Source organism: Pseudophryne corroboree, chromosome 1 (assembly GCF_028390025.1).
Source record: "Pseudophryne corroboree isolate aPseCor3 chromosome 1, aPseCor3.hap2, whole genome shotgun sequence".
NCBI classification, from domain to species: Eukaryota; Metazoa; Chordata; class Amphibia; order Anura; family Myobatrachidae; genus Pseudophryne; species Pseudophryne corroboree.
The window spans coordinates 643,324,492-643,347,642 of NC_086444.1; the positions used below are offsets into that span (position 1 = coordinate 643,324,492).

The 23,151-nt window shown below is 45.5% G+C and overlaps 2 long non-coding RNA genes across 2 annotated transcripts in view; one reads left to right on the forward strand and one right to left on the reverse strand.

Annotated features, from left to right (window-relative positions):
- LOC134931791 (uncharacterized) overlaps window positions 1–18,276 on the reverse strand; it is a 36,320-nt gene extending 18,044 nt beyond the window's left edge. The window contains exon 1 of the long non-coding RNA XR_010179177.1: window positions 18,122–18,276. This is a non-coding gene — a long non-coding RNA (uncharacterized LOC134931791). The remainder of the gene's footprint in view (window positions 1–18,121) is intronic.
- Window positions 16,653–22,259, forward strand: LOC134931717 (uncharacterized). The gene is made up of 3 exons (XR_010179168.1): window positions 16,653–16,821; window positions 18,329–18,395; window positions 20,934–22,259. It is a non-coding gene; the product is annotated as an uncharacterized LOC134931717 (long non-coding RNA).
- Window positions 22,260–23,151: the final 892 nt, after the last annotated feature.

The window sequence follows — 23,151 nt, forward strand, 5'->3', positions numbered from 1 at the left end:
TCTGCCTGTGCGATCAGTTCAGTGCTTGTCGTTCCTGGTTGACGTCACAAACACACCCAGCGTTCGCCCAGGCACTCCTCCGTTTCTCCAGCCACTCCCGCGTTTTTTCCGGAAACGGTAGCGTTTTCAGCCACACGCCCCTGAAACGCCGTGTTTCCGCCCAGTAACACCCATTTCCTGTCAATCACATTACGATCGCCGGAGCGATGAACAAGCCGTGAGTAAAAATACTTTCTACATAGCAAAGTTACTTGGCGCAGTCGCAGTGCGAACATTGCGCATGCGTACTAAGCGGATTTTCATTGCGATGCGATGAAAAATACAGAGCGAACAACTCGGAATGAGGGCCATTGTGATGACAACTAAAACATGACATACATGCAAAGCGCTAATACAAGCTCGAGTATGCCTCTCATATAAATAATTAAACAAAGTGATAAAAAACATACATTATACTCCTATAGTGCCTGCACTGTATAATAGGAGCCTTTGACCTGTACTGTGAGTTTTATTTAAGAATTATTTTTGCTTAACAATTTAAATGTTGAATATTAGAAATTAAATATTACAAGGACTTACACACAATTGCTGTTAAAGCTACCCTAGTTTTCACATTTTACTGGAGGATCATGAGTCGCCAGACATGGATAAATCTCCTATACATATCGTGTTGTTTAACCATAATGGTCTATCATTTTTTCAACACAGTAGATATTAGCTGGCCCCCCTCAAAACCCTTATAAAAAGTTGATAAGTCCTAAGGATTCATTAAGGCTGTCAGATTGTGTTTGGGCTGTGTCCCCGGAGGGGGCGCTAGTGGGTCAGTGGAGGTAGATGGGAGAAAACGAGGAGGCTGGATAACGTTCCTGCGCATGAGCGCAATGGTATTTATTTGGCAGATGATATTATACAGAATGGTAGCAGAAACAATAATAACAGATGAATAAAGTCAATCACTCAGCATGATAACTGAAAGTCTATGGCACTGGATGACAGATGACTTGAGGAAATAATAACCGGTAATATAATAAACAGAAGAACGGGTGCTTGTGAAATGGTTCTGGTTTGGAAACCAGTGCAGGTTTTAAAACAGGAAACTTTAGGCAGCAAGATGTAGAATGGCAAACCTGAGCAGAGGCAGGAGTCTGACTTCACAGTGCAGGTGATGAAGCACTGGCAGCAGCAAGCTGTATCACAGGTGGAGGAATGAAACACACCTGGAGTCAGTCTCAACTGCAGGCTGAAGCACACAAGGTGGTAATGAGTGTGAAGCCTTGTTTGCAGGTTGCAGGTATTGCTGGGCCTTGAAGTTCCACGGAGCTGTGCAGAGTAACCAGGAATACAAGTCTTTAACCAGAGAGCCAGGAACACAGGAGCAACAGGAACCGATCCTTTCATATGGGTCGCAGGAATGACACAAAGTCCAGGATGCCTGCAGACTGATCCTGCAGTCTCTTATGTACCCCATGGTGCACAGGGATTGGATGAGTGAAGGAAAGTGGGTGCGGCCAAGCACCGGATTGGCCGCAGTATACTGGCTGTTTACAGACTGTCATGGCGGCGCCCACGCTGCGGCCTAGCAGGGACGCGGCGCGCTACATGCCCGCTGTCTCAGGAGTGTTCCCAGGCCCTTGATGATGTCCCATGGCAGGGGCATAGGTGACAGGTGACCGCAGGGAGCCAGGACGGAGTCCGCAGCGGCGGACGGATGTCAGCCTGGTAAGTCGATTCCTGACAGTACCCCCTCCTTTAGGGGTGGACACCGAACACCCACGTGGCTTGGAGGGATGAGTGCTGTGGAAGACACGGACCAACCTAGGAGCATGGACATCGGACGAATTCACCCAACTTCTCTCCTCTGGGCCATAACCGGACCAATCGACCAGGTACTGGAGACGTCCATACCGGCAACGGGAGTCCAGAATTTTGTTGATCTCGAATTCCACGCCCCGCTGAGTTCGAACCTTGGGACCTACTGGAAGAGTATTCTGAAAGCGGTTTAGGACTAGAGGTCTGAGGAGAGAAATATGAAAAGCGTTAGGTATACGAAGGGAAGATGGTAACTTTAATTTATAGGCCACTGGGTTGATGACTCTTTCGACAGGGTAAGGACCAATGAAGCGTGGTGCAAACTTCATGGATGGGACCCTGAGACGGAGGTTACGGGTTGATAGCCAAACCTTGTCCCCAGGTTTCAAATGGGGAACCGCACGTCTCTTGCGGTCGGCAAAGACCTTGTACCGACTGGAGGCCTTTTTGAGGGAAACGTGAATTTTTCTCCAAATAGATGAAAACTGAGTCAGAGCAGTAGTGGCAGCAGGAACATCCATATGAGGGAGTTCTTGGAAATCAGGTACACGGGGATGTTGCCCATATACTGCAAAGAATGGTGTCGTTTCAGTGGCAGTATGGTATCGAAAGTTGTGGGCAAACTCGGCCCATGGGAGCAGATCGAACCAGTCATCCTGGGAAGATGAAACATATAATCTTAAAAAAGTCTCAAGTTCTTGATTGACCCTCTCTGTCTGCCCATTCGTCTGAGGATGGTATGAAGATGAAAACTTCAGTTTGACCTGCATGGCAGAACAGAGGGCCCTCCAAAACCTCGCTACAAACTGTACCCCCCGGTCAGATATTATTTCAGAGGGTAAACCATGTAAGCGGAAAATCTCCCGTAGGAAGATTTGGGCAAGTTTTGGGGGCAGAAGGGAGACCCTGGAGAGGAACAAAATGAGCCATCTTGGTGAATCTGTCCACTACAACCCAAATGGTATTATGTCCTTGAGAAGGAGGAAGGTCGGTGATAAAATCCATGGACAGGTGTGACCAGGGACGACTAGGGATAGACAGTGGTTGTAACTGACCTGCTGGAGACTGACGAGGAGTCTTGTGCTGCACACATTTAGGACAGGATGCCACGAAATCCTGGATGTCCATTTTCATCTTTGGCCACCAATATGTAGCAGAAAGGAACTTGAAGGTCTTCAGGACCCCAGGATGACCAGTGAACTTGGATTGATGGGCCCAAGATAGCAACTTGGGACGGAGATCTGGGGAAACAAAAGTCTTACCAGGAGGAGGAGCTGGGGAGACTTGAGATGCAGCGAAAACCACGGGACTCAGGATGGACTGTGGCACTGAGTCAGATGTTCCTTCTTCAGATTCCATGGATCGGGATAACGCGTCGGCTTTTACATTCTGCGAACCTGGGCGGAAATGAAGCTTGAAATTAAAATGTGAGAAAAACATAGCCCATCTGGACTGGCGAGGGTTAAGGCACTGAGCTGCCTTTAAATATAGCAGGTTTTTATGATCCGTGTAGATATTAAACGGATGTTTGGCCCCTTCTAGGAGATATCTCCATTCCTCGAGAGCCAGCTTGATCGCCAGTAGTTCTTGATCTCCCACGGAGTAGTTAGCTTCTGCAGGAAGAAACTTTCGAGAATAAAATCCACAAGGGTGGACTTTCCCATCGGATCCCTTCTGGGAGAGAACAGCTCCAACCCCAACTGTAGAGGCATCTACCTCCAACTCGAATGGTCTGTTGACATCTGGCTGAGACAGCACTGGAGCAGACATAAAGGCTAGCTTGATCTTCTGGAAGGCTGCCAAGGCTTCTTCTGACCAGTTGGAATGGTCTGCCCCTTTCCGAGTCAGGTTGGTAATAGGAGCGATGATAGTGGAGAATCCTCGAATAAATTTTCTATAGTAGTTGGCGAAACCCAGGAATCGCTGGATAGACTTGAGAGAGTTTGGAATGGACCAATTGGCAATAGCTTCCAATTTTGTCGGGTCCATCTGAAGATCCGATCCGGAAATTATATAACCCAGGAAGGGTATAGAGGGAACTTCAAAGGTGCATTTAGATAGTTTCCCGTAGAGCCGGTTCTCACGAAGACGTCGGAGAACTTCACAAACTTGTAGACGATGAGATGGAAGGTCTTGGGAGAAGATAAGGATATCATCTAAGTAAACAACGAGGTACTTATACAGGACATCACGAAAGATTTCGTTCACAAAGTGTTGGAACACTGCTGGAGCATTACTCAACCCAAATGGCATTACCAGGTATTCATAATGGCCTTCTCGAGTGTTGAAAGCTGTCTTCCACTCGTCACCACTCCGGATTCTGATGAGATTATAGGCACCGCGGAGATCTAACTTGGTAAAGATGCGGGCTCCTTTAACTCTGTCAAATAATTCGGTAATGAGTGGTAATGGATAACTATTCTTGATAGTAATGTCATTGAGACCCCGATAGTCAATGCATGGACGCAGTCCTCCATCCTTCTTTTTAACAAAGAAGAAACCTGCACCAGCGGGAGATGATGACGGACGGATGAATCCCTTCTGAAGATTCTCTCTGATGTAATTACTCATCGCCTCAGTTTCAGGAACAGACAACGGGTAGGTGCGCCCCCTAGGTGGCTTCTTGCCAGGAAGGAGATCGATGGGACAATCCCATTCCCTATGGGGCGGCAGGATATCAGCAGCCTTTTCACAGAAGACGTCTGAGAAGTCTTGATAAGCTGCTGGGAGACTTGACTGTGTCTTTACTTCGGTAGACTTAATGGGACACACTTGGGCTAAGCAGGATTGATGACAATGTGAACCCCATGAGGTAAGCTGCAACGTTGACCAGTCAAACTGTGGATTATGTAGCTGGAGCCAGGGCATGCCCAAGACAATCTCCTGGGTGGCTTGAGGGATGACCAGGAACTTGATCAGTTCAGAATGGAGAAATCCAACTCCCAGAACCACTGGAACAGTTTGATGAGAAATGTTCCCCTTGGAGATTCGACTACCATCCACAGCAGTAATGTAAACTGGACAAGAAAGTTCACAGGTAGATAGACAAAATTTATTTACCGCAGCTTGGGTGATAAAGTTTCCTGCAGCACCGCAGTCCACTAATGCTGACGCAGACTGGAGCCCAACTGGAGTCTCTAGCATCACTGGAAGGATGAGGTCTTGTTGAGAAGGAGCTTGACTGAAAGATCCTAACTTGACTCCTCCCTTACAAGTCAGGATCTTGCGTTTCCCGAACGCACCGTGCAGGAGTTAATCTGATGGCCCGCAGCAGCACAGTATAGGCAGAGTCTCTCACGTATTCTTCTTGCCCGCTCTTCAGGAGTTAGGCGGGACCTATTTATCTGCATAGGCTCGTCAGAAGAGGGAGACTGGAACTGTACAGAAGGTATGAACCTTGATCTGCGTGGCTCACTCCGAGCGCGTTCATTATTGCGTTCGCGGATGCGAGAGTCCAACTTAATGCACAGGGAGATCAAATCAGACAGTTGAATAGGAATGTCACGGGTCGCCAGTTCATCCTTGATCCGATCCGAGAGTCCGTGCCAGAAAGCTGCTACCAGAGCTTGGTTGTTCCACTGAACCTCTGCAGCCAACGTCTGGAACTGGATGACATATTGTCCCATGCTTCGGGTACCTTGACGAAGTTGGATCAGGTCTGCCGAAGCTGATGTCGCACGACCAGGCTCGTCAAAGATCCGTCTGAAGGTTGACACGAAGTCTGTGTAGTTGTTAATCAGAGGGTCAGCATGTTCCCACAGAGGAGACACCCAACTCAGAGCAGATCCAGAGAGTAAGGAGATGATGTAGGCAACCTTGGATCTTGGCGTGGGGAAATTATGTGGCAATAACTCAAACTGTATTTCACATTGATTGAGAAACCCGCGACATAATTTAGGACTGCCATCATACTTGCTCGGCACGGGCAGATGCAGACGTGACACTGGAGCTGATGCAGCCGGCATAGAAGAACTCACAGCACTGGCAGGTGCTGGAGTAACAGGAACAGTAGGAGAGAGTACACTAGGCAGGGATTGCTGTAGTGTATCTAATCGGGAGGACATCCCTTGCAGGAATTGAAGCATCTGCTGCTGCGCAACCTCTTGACCATCCAGACGAGAGACCAGATTTTGCAAGGCCTCTGACCCCACACTCCGTCCACCATCCGAGTCCATCGATCCTGGACTTACTGTCAGATTGTGTTTGGGCTGTGTCCCCGGAGGGGGCGCTAGTGGGTCAGTGGAGGTAGATGGGAGAAAACGAGGAGGCTGGATAACGTTCCTGCGCATGAGCGCAATGGTATTTATTTGGCAGATGATATTATACAGAATGGTAGCAGAAACAATAATAACAGATGAATAAAGTCAATCACTCAGCATGATAACTGAAAGTCTATGGCACTGGATGACAGATGACTTGAGGAAATAATAACCGGTAATATAATAAACAGAAGAACGGGTGCTTGTGAAATGGTTCTGGTTTGGAAACCAGTGCAGGTTTTAAAACAGGAAACTTTAGGCAGCAAGATGTAGAATGGCAAACCTGAGCAGAGGCAGGAGTCTGACTTCACAGTGCAGGTGATGAAGCACTGGCAGCAGCAAGCTGTATCACAGGTGGAGGAATGAAACACACCTGGAGTCAGTCTCAACTGCAGGCTGAAGCACACAAGGTGGTAATGAGTGTGAAGCCTTGTTTGCAGGTTGCAGGTATTGCTGGGCCTTGAAGTTCCACGGAGCTGTGCAGAGTAACCAGGAATACAAGTCTTTAACCAGAGAGCCAGGAACACAGGAGCAACAGGAACCGATCCTTTCATATGGGTCGCAGGAATGACACAAAGTCCAGGATGCCTGCAGACTGATCCTGCAGTCTCTTATGTACCCCATGGTGCACAGGGATTGGATGAGTGAAGGAAAGTGGGTGCGGCCAAGCACCGGATTGGCCGCAGTATACTGGCTGTTTACAGACTGTCATGGCGGCGCCCACGCTGCGGCCTAGCAGGGACGCGGCGCGCTACATGCCCGCTGTCTCAGGAGTGTTCCCAGGCCCTTGATGATGTCCCATGGCAGGGGCATAGGTGACAGGTGACCGCAGGGAGCCAGGACGGAGTCCGCAGCGGCGGACGGATGTCAGCCTGGTAAGTCGATTCCTGACAAAGGCCCCTTGGTGACATACAATCTAATTTAAAAATCCATTTGGATTCCAATTCGAGCAATTTTTTGCCCCTATCACCTCCTCTTAAAGAGGCTGGGACATGGTCTATTGCCTTATATCTGAGGCTAGCTAGATTATGTCGCTGAAGAACAAAGTGGCGGGCAACAGGCTGGTCACTCATGCCAGCTATTAATGCCGCCCGTACAGTGGACCTGTGTTGTGTCAGTCTCACTTTGAGCTGGCATTCTGTTTTACCGACATAATACAGCCCACAAGGGCATACTATGACGTAAATGACGAACCTTGTGGTGCATGTAAGTGGCCACCTGATTTTAAATCGCTTGCCAGTTTGTGGGTGCGGGATGGTATCGCCAATGAGCATGTAAGAGCAAGTTGTACACCCTAGGCATTTGAAACACCCATTTTTTCTACTTAGAAAATTGCTCTGTGCCCTGGATTGACAAAAGCCAGTTACGTCGGTCTTTACCACCATATCTTTGATGTTTCTACTGCGAGAGTAGCAAGGCATTAGCCTGTGATTTTGAAAGCATTTCAAATCCGGATCTGAAGTGACCATTTGCCATAGGTCTTTTGCGCGTTTTGCGGTCACAGGACTGCTGGTATTGTATTCATTGACCCAGGGTGTCACAGTTCTGGTTGTGTCTATGTGTTTCTTCTTTAATTTCTGGGCTACATTAGCTTTAGCTTTCTCACATGCCTTGTATAATTCAGCTTTAGCATAACCTCTGTCACAAAAGTTCTTAATCATTTCTCCTAGTTGTAAATCTCTCATGACCACGTCAGAATTATTTCTACAGACCCTAATGAATTGTGAATATGGCAGAGTGCGTATAATGTGTATATATATATATGTGTACTGTATGTGTGTGTACATATATATATATATGTATGCATGTTTAATATGCTATGTATATGTGTATATGTATGTGAGTGTATGTATGTATATATATATATATATATATATATATGTGTAGATATATGTATATATACACACACACACACACACACACACACACACACACACACACACACACACACACACACACACACACTAGTTTTACGGACCCAGCATATACTGGGTCACCTCAGTCCCCACCCCCGTGATTGGCTCCGCCCAGTTCTGGAAACCCCCCCATGCAAATCCTGCGTTTGCCACTGAGCCGGGTATAGTACACCACCAGGCACCCTAATTACACTAGTACTAAGCTAGTGCATCTAAGTGCCTTATCTGATACCTTTATTGGGTGGGCCAATACACTCTTCAAGACCTTGGACACCGGCAGCCGATACATATCATGCGAGTTTCAGCACTTAATTATTATTGATTATATTGTAGTACTGCGCTATATTATTTAATATCAGCTAAATTACTGCTTTCTAGCTTGATTATTACTATGATGTTCTTTGACCACTGAACATTTTACTGTTATTATATTAATAAAAGTTAAATTTTATAAGACTTTTCTGATTTTTTCATACGTTAATTTACTATAAGAGTGCGCCCACAAAAGAGTCTTTTTTTCTCCCTCTGTTGTCTATAGTTACCATTGACTCAGGGTGCACCACCAAATTAAGAATAAGAAATTAAGGTTTTCTTTATATCAGTTTATTTTGGTTACTACATTTATTCGTGATATTTTCAGACCAGTGCGGTATTCCCTTTTAGACCCTACTATCCACCCTTACCATCTCCCTACCACCTACCACTCAGTTACCTGCCTCTAACCCCCTCCTTGCCTTCCAGTACTGCCCCAGCTGCTATCTACCCTTACCCCCACCGTATCCTCAGCACTGCCCCAACATCTGCATGACCCCCCTCCCCCCCCCCCCCCCCTTCCACACACACACACGCCAATAATATGTTATGGGACCCAGAGATGGTGAAGTGTGATCCCAATTTTCTACAGTGAGGGGTCCCAAGGATCCACAATTTTTTTTGCTCAGCGCGATCACTGATGTTGCTCCCGTCCCTGCTCGGCTGCCGGCGGCTGTGTAGAGCGCTGTACTAGCTCACAGCTGCTCACCGCAGCCAGCCGCCCACCGCCACCAGCCACCAGCCACTCACCCGCAACAAATGAGTCAGGTAATGTTCCCCTGCTGTCACCCTCTCTCCCTGTCGTTACTGTCCCTGTCCCTACTGTCACTCTCTCCCTGCTGTCACTGTTGTCACTCTCTCTCTCCCTGCTGTCACTCTCGTCGCTCTCTCTCCCTGCCGTTACTCTCGTCTCTCTCTCTCCCTGCCATTACTCTCTCCCTGCCGTTACTCTCTCTCCCTGTCGTCACTCTATCTCTCCCTGTCGTCACTCTCTCTCTCTCCCTGTCGTCACTCTCTCTCTCTCTACCTGTCGTCACTCTGGCTGTCCCTGTCGTCACTCTGGCTGTACCTGCTGTCCTTTCGGCTCATTCAGTGTGCTACAAGGTGAATTTCGGCTCATTCAGTGTGCTACAATGTGAATTTTGGCTCATTCAGTGTGCTATAATGTGAATTTCGGCTCATTCAGATGGCTATAATGTGAATTTTGGCTCATTCAGTGTGCTATAATGTGAATTTTGGCTCATTCAGTGTGCTATAATGTGAATTTTGGCTCATTCGGTGTGTTACAAGGTGAATTTTGGCTCATTCGGTGTGATACAATGTGAATTTTGGCTCATTCGGTGTGATACAATGTGAATTTTGGCTCATTCGGTGTGATACAATGTGAATTTCGGCTCATTCGTTGTGCTACAATGTGAATTTCGGCTCATTCAGTGTGCTACAATGTGAATTTCGGCTCATTCGGTGTGCTACAATGTGAATTTTGGCTCATTCAGTGTGCTATAATGTGAATTTCGGCTCATTCAGATGGCTATAATGTGAATTTTGGCTCATTCAGTGTGCTATAATGTGAATTTTGGCTCATTCAGTGTGCTATAATGTGAATTTTGGCTCATTCGGTGTGTTACAAGGTGAATTTTGGCTCATTCGGTGTGATACAATGTGAATTTTGGCTCATTCGGTGTGATACAATGTGAATTTTGGCTCATTCGGTGTGATACAATGTGAATTTCGGCTCATTCGTTGTGCTACAATGTGAATTTCGGCTCATTCAGTGTGCTACAATGTGAATTTCGGCTCATTCGGTGTGCTACAATGTGAGTTTCGGCTCAGTCAGTGTGCCACAATGTGAGTTTCGGCTCATTCAGTGTGCTACAATGTGAATTTCGGCTCATTCGGTGTGCTACAATGTGAGTTTCGGCTCAGTCAGTGTGCCACAATGTGAGTTTCGGCTCATTCAGTGTGCTACAATGTGGATTTCGGCTCATTCAGTGTGCTATAATGTGAATTTCGGCTCATTCAGTATGCTACAATGTGAATTTCGGCTCATTCAGTGTGCTACAATGTGAATTTCGGCTCATTCAGTGTGCTACAATGTGAATTTCGGCTCATTCAGTATGCTACAATGTGAATTTCGGCTCATTCAGTGTGCTACAATGTGAATGTCGGCTCATTCAGTGTGCTACAATGTGAATTTCGGCTCATTCAGTATGCTACAATGTGAATTTCGGCTCATTCAGTGTGCTATAATGTGAATTTCGGCTCATTCAGTATGCTACAATGTGAATTTCGGCTCATTCAGTGTGCTACAATGTGAATTTCGGCTCATTCAGTATGCTACAATGTGAATTTCGGCTCATTCAGTGTGCTACAATGTGAATTTCGGCTCATTCAGTGTGCTACAATGTGAATTTCGGCTCATTCAGTGTGCTACAATGTGAGTTTCGGCTCATTCAGTGTGCTACAATGTGAATTTCGGCTCATTCAGTGTGCTACAATGTGAGTTTCGGCTCATTCAGTGTGCTACAATGTGGATTTCGGCTCATTCAGTGTGCTATAATGTGAATTTCGGCTCATTCAGTATGCTACAATGTGAATTTCGGCTCATTCAGTGTGCTACAATGTGAATTTCGGCTCATTCAGTGTGCTACAATGTGAATTTCGGCTCATTCAGTATGCTACAATGTGAATTTCGGCTCATTCAGTGTGCTACAATGTGAATGTCGGCTCATTCAGTGTGCTACAATGTGAATTTCGGCTCATTCAGTATGCTACAATGTGAATTTCGGCTCATTCAGTGTGCTATAATGTGAATTTCGGCTCATTCAGTATGCTACAATGTGAATTTCGGCTCATTCAGTGTGCTACAATGTGAATTTCGGCTCATTCAGTATGCTACAATGTGAATTTCGGCTCATTCAGTGTGCTACAATGTGAATTTCGGCTCATTCAGTGTGCTACAATGTGAATTTCGGCTCATTCAGTGTGCTACAATGTGAGTTTCGGCTCATTCAGTGTGCTACAATGTGAATGTCGGCTCATTCAGTGTGCTACAATGTGAATGTCGGCTCATTCAGTGTGCTACAATGTGAGTTTCGGCTCATTCAGTGTGCTACAATGTGAATTTCGGCTCATTCAGTGTTCTACAATGTGAATTTCGGCTCATTCAGTATGCTACAATGTGAATTTCGGCTCATTCAGTGTGCTACAATGTGAATTTCGGCTCATTCAGTGTGCTACAATGTGAATTTCGGCTCATTCAGTGTGCTACAATGTGAATTTCGGCTCATTCAGTATGCTACAATGTGAATTTCGGCTCATTCAGTGTGCTACAATGTGAATTTCGGCTCATTCAGTATGCTACAATGTGAATTTCGGCTCATTCAGTGTGCTACAATGTGAATTTCGGCTCATTCAGTGTGCTACAATGTGAATTTCGGCTCATTCAGTGTGTTACAAGGTGAATTTCGGCTCATTCAGTGTGCTACAATGTGAGTTTCGGCTCATTCAGTGTGCTACAATGTGAATGTCGGCTCATTCAGTGTGCTACAATGTGAGTTTCGGCTCATTCAGTGTGCTACAATGTGAATTTCGGCTCATTCAGTGTGCTACAATGTGAGTTTCGGCTCATTCAGTGTGCTACAATGTGAATTTCGGCTCATTCAGTGTGCTACAATGTGAATTTCGGCTCATTCAGTGTGCTACAATGTGAGTTTCGGCTCATTCAGTGTGCTACAATGTGAATTTCGGCTCATTCAGTGTGCTACAATGTGAGTTTCGGCTCATTCAGTGTGCTACAATGTGGATTTCGGCTCATTCAGTGTGCTATAATGTGAATTTCGGCTCATTCAGTATGCTACAATGTGAATTTCGGCTCATTCAGTGTGCTACAATGTGAATTTCGGCTCATTCAGTGTGCTACAATGTGAATTTCGGCTCATTCAGTATGCTACAATGTGAATTTCGGCTCATTCAGTGTGCTACAATGTGAATGTCGGCTCATTCAGTGTGCTACAATGTGAATTTCGGCTCATTCAGTATGCTACAATGTGAATTTCGGCTCATTCAGTGTGCTATAATGTGAATTTCGGCTCATTCAGTATGCTACAATGTGAATTTCGGCTCATTCAGTGTGCTACAATGTGAATTTCGGCTCATTCAGTATGCTACAATGTGAATTTCGGCTCATTCAGTGTGCTACAATGTGAATTTCGGCTCATTCAGTGTGCTACAATGTGAATTTCGGCTCATTCAGTGTGCTACAATGTGAGTTTCGGCTCATTCAGTGTGCTACAATGTGAATGTCGGCTCATTCAGTGTGCTACAATGTGAATGTCGGCTCATTCAGTGTGCTACAATGTGAGTTTCGGCTCATTCAGTGTGCTACAATGTGAATTTCGGCTCATTCAGTGTTCTACAATGTGAATTTCGGCTCATTCAGTATGCTACAATGTGAATTTCGGCTCATTCAGTGTGCTACAATGTGAATTTCGGCTCATTCAGTGTGCTACAATGTGAATTTCGGCTCATTCAGTGTGCTACAATGTGAATTTCGGCTCATTCAGTATGCTACAATGTGAATTTCGGCTCATTCAGTGTGCTACAATGTGAATTTCGGCTCATTCAGTATGCTACAATGTGAATTTCGGCTCATTCAGTGTGCTACAATGTGAATTTCGGCTCATTCAGTGTGCTACAATGTGAATTTCGGCTCATTCAGTGTGTTACAAGGTGAATTTCGGCTCATTCAGTGTGCTACAATGTGAGTTTCGGCTCATTCAGTGTGCTACAATGTGAATGTCGGCTCATTCAGTGTGCTACAATGTGAGTTTCGGCTCATTCAGTGTGCTACAATGTGAATTTCGGCTCATTCAGTGTGCTACAATGTGAATTTCGGCTCATTCAGTGTGCTACAATGTGAGTTTCGGCTCATTCAGTGTGCTACAATGTGAATTTCGGCTCATTCAGTGTTCTACAATGTGAATTTCGGCTCATTCAGTATGCTACAATGTGAATTTCGGCTCATTCAGTGTGCTACAATGTGAATTTCGGCTCATTCAGTGTGCTACAATGTGAATTTCGGCTCATTCAGTGTGCTACAATGTGAATTTCGGCTCATTCAGTATGCTACAATGTGAATTTCGGCTCATTCAGTGTGCTACAATGTGAATTTCGGCTCATTCAGTATGCTACAATGTGAATTTCGGCTCATTCAGTGTGCTACAATGTGAATTTCGGCTCATTCAGTGTGCTACAATGTGAATTTCGGCTCATTCAGTGTGTTACAAGGTGAATTTCGGCTCATTCAGTGTGCTACAATGTGAGTTTCGGCTCATTCAGTGTGCTACAATGTGAATGTCGGCTCATTCAGTGTGCTACAATGTGAGTTTCGGCTCATTCAGTGTGCTACAATGTGAATTTCGGCTCATTCAGTGTGCTACAATGTGAGTTTCGGCTCATTCAGTGTGCTACAATGTGAATTTCGGCTCATTCAGTGTGCTACAATGTGAATTTCGGCTCATTCAGTGTGCTACAATGTGAGTTTCGGCTCATTCAGTGTGCTACAATGTGAATTTCGGCTCATTCAGTGTGCTACAATGTGAGTTTCGGCTCATTCAGTGTGCTACAATGTGGATTTCGGCTCATTCAGTGTGCTATAATGTGAATTTCGGCTCATTCAGTATGCTACAATGTGAATTTCGGCTCATTCAGTGTGCTACAATGTGAATTTCGGCTCATTCAGTGTGCTACAATGTGAATTTCGGCTCATTCAGTATGCTACAATGTGAATTTCGGCTCATTCAGTGTGCTACAATGTGAATGTCGGCTCATTCAGTGTGCTACAATGTGAATTTCGGCTCATTCAGTATGCTACAATGTGAATTTCGGCTCATTCAGTGTGCTATAATGTGAATTTCGGCTCATTCAGTATGCTACAATGTGAATTTCGGCTCATTCAGTGTGCTACAATGTGAATTTCGGCTCATTCAGTATGCTACAATGTGAATTTCGGCTCATTCAGTGTGCTACAATGTGAATTTCGGCTCATTCAGTGTGCTACAATGTGAATTTCGGCTCATTCAGTGTGCTACAATGTGAGTTTCGGCTCATTCAGTGTGCTACAATGTGAATGTCGGCTCATTCAGTGTGCTACAATGTGAATGTCGGCTCATTCAGTGTGCTACAATGTGAATTTCGGCTCATTCAGTGTGCTACAATGTGAATTTCGGCTCATTCAGTGTTCTACAATGTGAATTTCGGCTCATTCAGTATGCTACAATGTGAATTTCGGCTCATTCAGTGTGCTACAATGTGAATTTCGGCTCATTCAGTGTGCTACAATGTGAATTTCGGCTCATTCAGTGTGCTACAATGTGAATTTCGGCTCATTCAGTATGCTACAATGTGAATTTCGGCTCATTCAGTGTGCTACAATGTGAATTTCGGCTCATTCAGTATGCTACAATGTGAATTTCGGCTCATTCAGTGTGCTACAATGTGAATTTCGGCTCATTCAGTGTGCTACAATGTGAATTTCGGCTCATTCAGTGTGTTACAAGGTGAATTTCGGCTCATTCAGTGTGTTACAAGGTGAATGTCGGCTCATTCAGTGTGCTACAATGTGAGTTTCGGCTCATTCAGTGTGCTACAATGTGAATTTCGGCTCATTCAGTGTGCTACAATGTGAGTTTCGGCTCATTCAGTGTGCTACAATGTGAATTTCGGCTCATTCAGTGTGCTACAATGTGAGTTTCGGCTCATTCAGTGTGCTACAATGTGAATTTCGGCTCATTCAGTGTGCTACAATGTGAATTTAGGCTCATTCAGTGTGCTACAATGTGAATTTCGGCTCATTCAGTGTGCTACAATGTGAATTTCGGCTCATTCAGTGTGCTACAATGTGAATTTCGGCTCATTCAGTGTGCTACAATGTGAGTTTCGGCTCATTCAGTGTGCTACAATGTGAATTTCGGCTCATTCAGTGTGCTCTCAATGTGGATTTCGGCTCATTCACTGTGCTATAATGTGGATTTCGGCTCATTCAGTGTGGTATAATGTGAATTTCGGCTCATTCAGTGTGCTACAATGTGAATTTCGGCTCATTCAGTGTGCTACAATGTGAATTTCGGCTCATTCAGTGTTCTACAATGTGAATTTCGGCTTGTACCGTGTGCTATAATGTGAATTTCAGCTCGTACCTTGTGCTATAATGTGGAAGGGGCACCAGTACTAGATAGTATAAGGGGTTCTACTACACTGGACATGCCCCCTTTTGGATGACCACACCCCCTTTTCTGGAGCGCGCGTGCGCCTTCGTCCTTTACTTTTGCATACCCCCACTTCAAAATTTCCACTTCGACCACTGCCGGTAAGTAGTTAAAATCCTATTTTTATGAGTGCATCCACAGATCTCTTTATATATATATATATATATATATATATATATATATATATATATATATATATGTATCTATCTGAGCAAAGCATTCAGTAGTTTCCTGAGTGCATCTATACACTAAAGGTGCACTCAGAAAACTACTAAATGCTTGGCTCAGATTATATATAAGAAATAGAACCAAAGTAAAAAGAATAAAAGAAAAGAATGACAGAGTCTCACCCTCTGCTGTCTCAGGCTCAGCTGTGTCCTCCACTCTGGCAGCGACTCCGAGTCCTCCTGAGAGGAACGCTGCCTGAGTTGGGGCTGCGGCGCTGGCGGGACGGCAGTGGCAGGGCACACTGAGAGCGCAGGCAGGAGGAGAGTGCAGCCGAGTGAGAAGGGAGGGAGTGCCTTGTGACATAAATACGTCACATCAAGAGGCGGAGCCTGACGTGAGTCCCCTCTGTGCGGCCGCTATACACTTGCTGCGCATACTGTACATTGTCCGTAGCAGCAGGCAGGCGCTGTAGGAGAGGAGCGGAGGCACAGTGACTATGCTATAGGCACCCCCCGTGCGCACACCTATGGTCAGCACATATATTACATACAGCATAACATCATACCCTCCAACATGACCCGCCCCACTAGGTACAAATGCTCTGTTTCTGGACTTTCCTCTTAATTTATTATTGCCATCACCTGTGAAGAAACAGCTTTCTTATCATTTAACTAATTCAACACAGGTGATGGAAATCATAAATTAAGAGGGAAGTCCAGAGACAGAGCATTTTGTACCTAGTGGGGCGGGTCATTTTGGAGGCTCAGTAACATGTTTTGTGGCAGGGCTTGCACAGAAATGTAAAATGCAGGATATCAGATCCAGGCCAGGTATTCCGTGTGCAAAGCTGGGCAGCAGGCCTGATTATAATCACCTGTGTGAGCCTGGTAAAAAAAAAAAAAGCAGCAGAGACACTGGGAAACTGTTCCTGTTGCTGAAGTAGTCAGCCAGGCAATAGGAGGGGTGTATGGGACCACGTTAGGAAACATTGGATCTTTGTATCAACTTCATTGAGAAGACTGTACCCTGTTAAACCTGACCTGCGAATCCTATGTGAAACTGTGTAACCTGCCTGTGGTGGAAAATAAAGTGAGTTGGACTTTATCCCATCTATGTTGGTCTGTCACAGTATGTTAATACTGTGTGCGCTAAGCGGCCCTGCCCTGCACTGTGTGGTTGGCGCTGCAGCCACCGCTGTTAAGGATCCCCTGTATTTAAAATGGAGGGACTGCAGCAGTTATCTCCGATATCTGGCATGTCCCCACTATTTCTGACTGCAAAGCAGCTCCTGCTATGCAGTTGGATTTTTTGCAAGCAGTTTTGACATCGGAAGATGTAGTATTGGGGTTTCTTTCAAGGAGGGATTCTCCAGTTCCCTCTCAGTCGCCATGTGATGCATTTTTCGACCGCCGATTGTTCAAGTGCAGTACGCTATCAGACCCCAAACCAGGAAATTATTCTGATTACAGCTATGTGCTAGAACAAACCCATCTCCTATCAGAACATAGGGGGTAATTCCAAGTTGATCGCAGCAGGAAATTTTTTAGCAGTTGGGCAAAACCATGTGCACTGCAGGGGAGGCAGATAGAACATTTGCAGAGAGAGTTAGATTTGGGTGGGTTATTTTATTTCTGTGCAGGGTAATACTGGCTGCTTTATTTTTACACTGCAAATTAGATTGCAGATTGAACACACCACACCCAAATCTAACTCTCTCTGCACATGTTATATCTGCCTCCCCTGCAGTGACCATGGTTTTGCCCAGTTGCTAACAGAATTCCTGCTGCGATCAACTTGGAATTACCCCCATAATGCTATATTCACGTTAAAATCTACATTTTCACATAGCAAATTTAGGAGTAAAATTTTTGATCACATCCACATTTAATAGGCGGATTGTGATAAATAATTATGCAGATTCTGATAAATATTCCTAATCATTCTCATGAATCGCTAATCTGCCTCTTTATATATCTAAAGACGATGTTGCTCTAGTCATTGTAGAAACTAAACGTGAAGTCTTGCTGGGTCAAATTTCAGAGGATAGAATTTAATCTTATGAATAGACTTTTTGTAAACATCTGTGTTTGGACTTGAGTCTCAAATAACATTATTATAATCTTAGCCAGGTTTTTGAAAACCATACAGACTGTGCACAATTTAAAGGAAATTAGACCTTTTTTCTGCAAAGCTGAATCATACACTTCTTTCAATTCAGGAAATAATGTAGAGGTGTAGCCATCTAGACCAGGAGCCCTTGATGGACTATCATACTTTATGGCAGCCTCCATCTCTTTGTCTGTCAAAGAAGCATTCAGCAATAACAATTCATCCTGGGAAATCAACAACAACTCTGCTGTTGTTAAACACTGCTATTTATATCACTTACTGAGGTCTTGTCTCTGGGCATTACAGAACTACTTTGCAGTGATTTAGAATATTCAAGATGTTCAGGGAAGGCCATGGCTCTATGTAAATTGTAGCCTTTTTCTTTCGTCTCAGGGAATAGAGTTGGTTTGAGGTATAGTCCCAGCCTTCATGTGCTGGCTGATTACTCCCTTTGGACATTTCCTTGACTTTGGCTTTATACTTTCAGGGCTTTGGCTAATTACATCATCAGCTCTTCTACTGTTGCAAGGGATTCTGACAATTTGATTTTGCACGTAAGGTCCCCAGTTGTCTGATCTTGTCCCCATTTTACCATGACAAGTGTACTTCTTAGAGTCTAAAATATATTTCTATGTCAAGTAATGTAGCTCCCTATTTTTGTTATATAGACACATCTGATTTTTTTGCACAAAACCTGAGGGTAACCAACAGAGGCATAACTAGGTCTTTCTGAACCTAGGGCAATTTCTGTTGTGGGCATTTGTTTTTTGAAGGATGGGGCACCCTTCAAAAAACAAATGCCCACATCAGAAATGATGCATGGAAAAATGGGCATGGCCACACAGAAGAAGGGACGTGGCCACTGAAAATGGGGCATGCCACCAGTTTCACAACACACTGGGAACATTCTTTTCAATTCCACATGCACTTTACCTATATGATGGCTTCTCACAATGTGGAACCTCTGAAGAACTGTATCCTCTAAGGCAGACAGCGTCTTAAGTCAATATTCACTATTCATGTAGGAGATCACATTGTCCAGAAGATGCCTGTTTGTGTAGGAATATTAACAAGGTCAGCATCATACAACAGTAGTTCTCAGCCACACCACCTCCTACCCCCTGTGTCACCTCTCAGCACATCATCCTCTTACCCCACCTTCATTTCTCAGCACACCATCACCTACCCCTGCCACTTCTCTCAGCACACTATCCCCTCATCCTGCGATGTCTCAGCAAACCATCACCTAACCCATGCAAAGTCTTCCAGCACACCATCACCTTCCCCTGCATCGTCAATCAGCATATCATCTCCCACCCTGCATTGTCACTTAGCCACATCATCGCCTCCCCATGTAATGTCTTTCAGCACACCATCACCTCTCCCTGTGTCATCTCAGCACACCATAACCTACTCCCTGGGCCGTCTCCCAGCACACCATAATCTACCCCCTGCCTCATCTCTCATCACACCATGACCTACCCTTGCAGCGTTTCTCAGCACACCATCACCTCCCCCTGTGATGTCTCTCAGCACACCATCACCTTCCCTGCAATGTCTCTCAGAACACCATGACCTACCATGCGGAGTCTCCCAGCACAACATCACCTACCCCCTGCATCGTCTCTCAGCACACCATGACATTCTATGTCTCTCACTGTCCCCCCTCTTCATTCTATGTCTCTCTGTGTGTCTCCACCCCCTTCATTCTGTGTCTCTCAGTGTGTCTCCCCCCTTAATTCTATGTCTCTGTTGGTGTGTCCCCTCCATTCTATTTCTCTCAGTGTTTCTCCCCTCGCTTCATTCTATGTCTCTCAGTGTGTCGCCCCCTTCATTCTATGTCTCTGTGTGTCTCCCCATTCATTCTATGTCTCTCAATGAGTCTTTCCCCCATGCTTCTATATCTCTCAGTATGTCTCCCCCCCTTCTATGTTTCTTATTTTGTCTCCCTCTCTCCCTCTTCTAGGGAAGTAGTCACCATCCCGGCGGTCGGGATCCCAGTGATCAGCATACCGACGCCGGGATCCCAGCCGCCAGAATGCCGGCAGGGGGTTGAGGACTATTTCCACTCATGGGTTTCACCAAGCCCGCAGTGAGCCCGTAAGGGGCTTCATTGTGCTCGGCTCCCTGCTGGCATTCTGGCTGCCGGGATCCCGGCGTTGGTATGCTGGCCGCCGGTCACTCATACCCAATGCTTCTTCTATGTCTCTCAGTGTGTCTCCCCATTTTCTAATCCTGTCACAGTATCACCTCTCTCCTCCCCTTACCTATTGGGAGCCGGGACCAGGAGCCGGCGGGATGAGGCAGCAGGCTGATCAGACCGGGACCATGACACATTGTGATTATGCTCCCACCAGCAAGAGCTGGAGGAGGATGGGAGGACGGCTCGGGGGCAGCGCGACTGGGAAAGGCTGGGAAGACTGACTGAGCTCTGGCGATGGTGGTCGCAATAGTGGCACAATGGGGTGAGTGGGCCATGCTGGAGCCGGTGGCACCCCCATATGCTGGGCCTGCCACAATGCCCAGGGCACGTGTAGTGTACTGCTCACCCTGTGCTAGTTACACCTCTGATAACCAAGTACAAGTAAGCACATTTGGCTATATTGTAAGTGGCACCACTACTTATGTAATGTGATGGGATATATAGCCAATATAATATAATGTGTTCCAATGGCAGTGTTATGTGATGAGTGCCTCTTCTGGTATTGTATGTAGTTGATCACAGCAGCTGGTATAATGTACACTGTGTTTGGGTTTTTTTCCCTGCTTGGATCAACTGGGTTTTTTTCCTCTTGGGGACTAATGTCGTGTTATTTTTCCTGTCGGGGGCCAATGTGTTTTATTTATTTCTGTAGGGGCCAATGTGTACCTGTTAAGGGTCAAAGTTGTTTTTTTCCTAGGGGCCATTGTGTTTTATTATTTTTTTCTATAAGGCAGTTCTGTCCACTCTCCACCTACCACAAAAAATAAATCCTAAAGAATATTGTTTAAAAAAAAAAAAAAAAGGAAAGGTGAGGGGCCCAAACTGGTATCTTACCTAGGGCCCCATGAGGTCTAAATCCGCTCTGCATCTCCACTTTCTTGGTTTTTAGGGGTCTATTTATGTACTGCAGCAGAGAAAAGACTTCTCCAGCGGCACTCCCACTCCGTGCCTGAATCATGAGTGCGATTCATGAAGGAACAGAAACCTCTGCTTTCTGCTTCACCATGGAGTTCAGATTTGCCATATCAGGATGGCACAACTTGAACTGTAGTGAGGTAACTGCACGGAAGCTCAATGCTTCGGATCTCCCTGTCCGGCACCTGGTGGTAGCTCTGCCCACTAACTTCCCAGAGCCCCTACAGCCTCCCGGGACCTCAGGAGCCAGCGCATGTGCAGAGTGGACACGACGGCTGAATCCAACACTGCAGAGGGGGACCGCAGGAGAAGTTGGCCACGCTGGAGCCTGAGATACTGCAACGCATTGCCGGAGAGTTGATTATACATAAATTGCTACTTATCACAGCTATATATCGCATTGAACTGATGCGATGTATAGTGATAAGTAACAATTCCATTTTCTTTTTTCTCATGAATAGACCCCTTACTGTTATGTGTGTGAAATGCATTCTGTGTTCTTGCTTTGTACTCACAGTGAAGCCACACTTCATCATATTCCTGGCACATCTGCTCCTGTTATTTTCAGGTGGCGGTGGAGTGCATTTGCTATCTATGCAACTTTGGTTTTATCATATGTTTGTGACAAACTCTGCAAAGATAGCAATATGCGCTTTATTTTCTTTACCATTGCATGTTACATTACTGCTTAGGAACAAATTGCATTCAACTCCTATGGAGATCCAGTAATACCTCATACTACACCAAGGCAGGGGTGTATCTAGAGAGGAGGTGACCTGTGTGCAGGCTCTGTCTGGGCCCCCCTCTGTAGCCGGCAGCGATGTCCCAGAGTCTAGAGCGCATGCCAAATCTCAGAGAAATATTGCACTGCGGCGATTTTCCCAGTGGTTTTTCTACTGCGCATGTGCAAAACACTGTGAAAATGGCACCACAGCATTTTCCCAGTGATTTCTGCACCGCACACACTGCATCCATTATAAATACACCAGTGCACCAAGGGGTAAATTTACTATCAATTGTGTTTGCCCGAGGTTTACTAAAGGCAAACATGGTAGGTAATCTTTATTTGAACTGCAAAACACAGACAAATCTGCAAATAGAAGTCAATAGTAGTCATTCCGAGTTGTTTGCTCGCTGACGATTTTCGCAGTGCAGCGATTAAGTGAAAAAATGGCAAAAATGCACATGCGCATGGTACGCAGTGCGCATGCGCTAAGTACTTTCACACAAAACTTTGTAGATTTACACAAGCTCGAGCGATGTTTTTTCATTGCTTGAGTGATCGTAGTGTGATTGACAGGAAGTGGGTGTTTCTGGGCAGAAACGTTTTCAGGGAGTGTGCTAAAAAACGCAGTCGTGCCAGGATAAAACGCAGGAGTGACTGGAGAAACGGGGGACTGCCTGGCCAAACGCAGGGCGTGTTTGTGACGTCAAACCAGGAACTAAACGGACTGAGGTGATCACAGTCTAGGAGTAGGTCTGGAGCTACTCAGAAACTGCAGGGAATTATTTAGTAGCAGTTCTGCTAATCTTTCGTTCGCACTTCTGCTAAGATACACTCCCAGAGGGCGGCGGCCTAGCGTTTGCAATGCTGCTAAAAGCAACTAGCGAGCGAACAACTCGGAATGAGGGCCAATATACCATTGAGCCAACTCACAAGTACTTTCAATAGAAAATGATACAACATGGAAGTTTACTAAGAATCGTGTTTTTAAACACAAAGCAAACTTGGACCAAAATATACTTTGCCCCTGAGCAGCATGTTTGCAGAAGTCTGCACAGATCACACTGATCTGTGTAAAAGTTAATAATTAGAAATGTGCGAGGTGCCCCCCAGAAGCATAACCAGCACTGGGCTCTTGGAGCCGGTCCTGGTTCTAAAAATACGGGGGGGAAATTCTGTAGGGATCCCCAAGATTTTTAGAACTAGCACTGAGCTCCACTAGCAGGGGGATACTACCACAGCCAGGAGACGCACTTGATGTGGTTACCCTGGCCAAAGCATTAACCCAGCCTCAACTTTTCAGCCCAGGACATGGATTTCCACTTGGAAACTTGAGCTTTGTTTTTTACATTTATATTAGAGGTAGGTCTATTTTTTTTCATTAACTAGTCAATTGGTGATCGAGGGAAATTTACCTTGTTCATTGGGGGTCATTCCGACCCGATCACTCGCTGCAGATTGTCGCAGT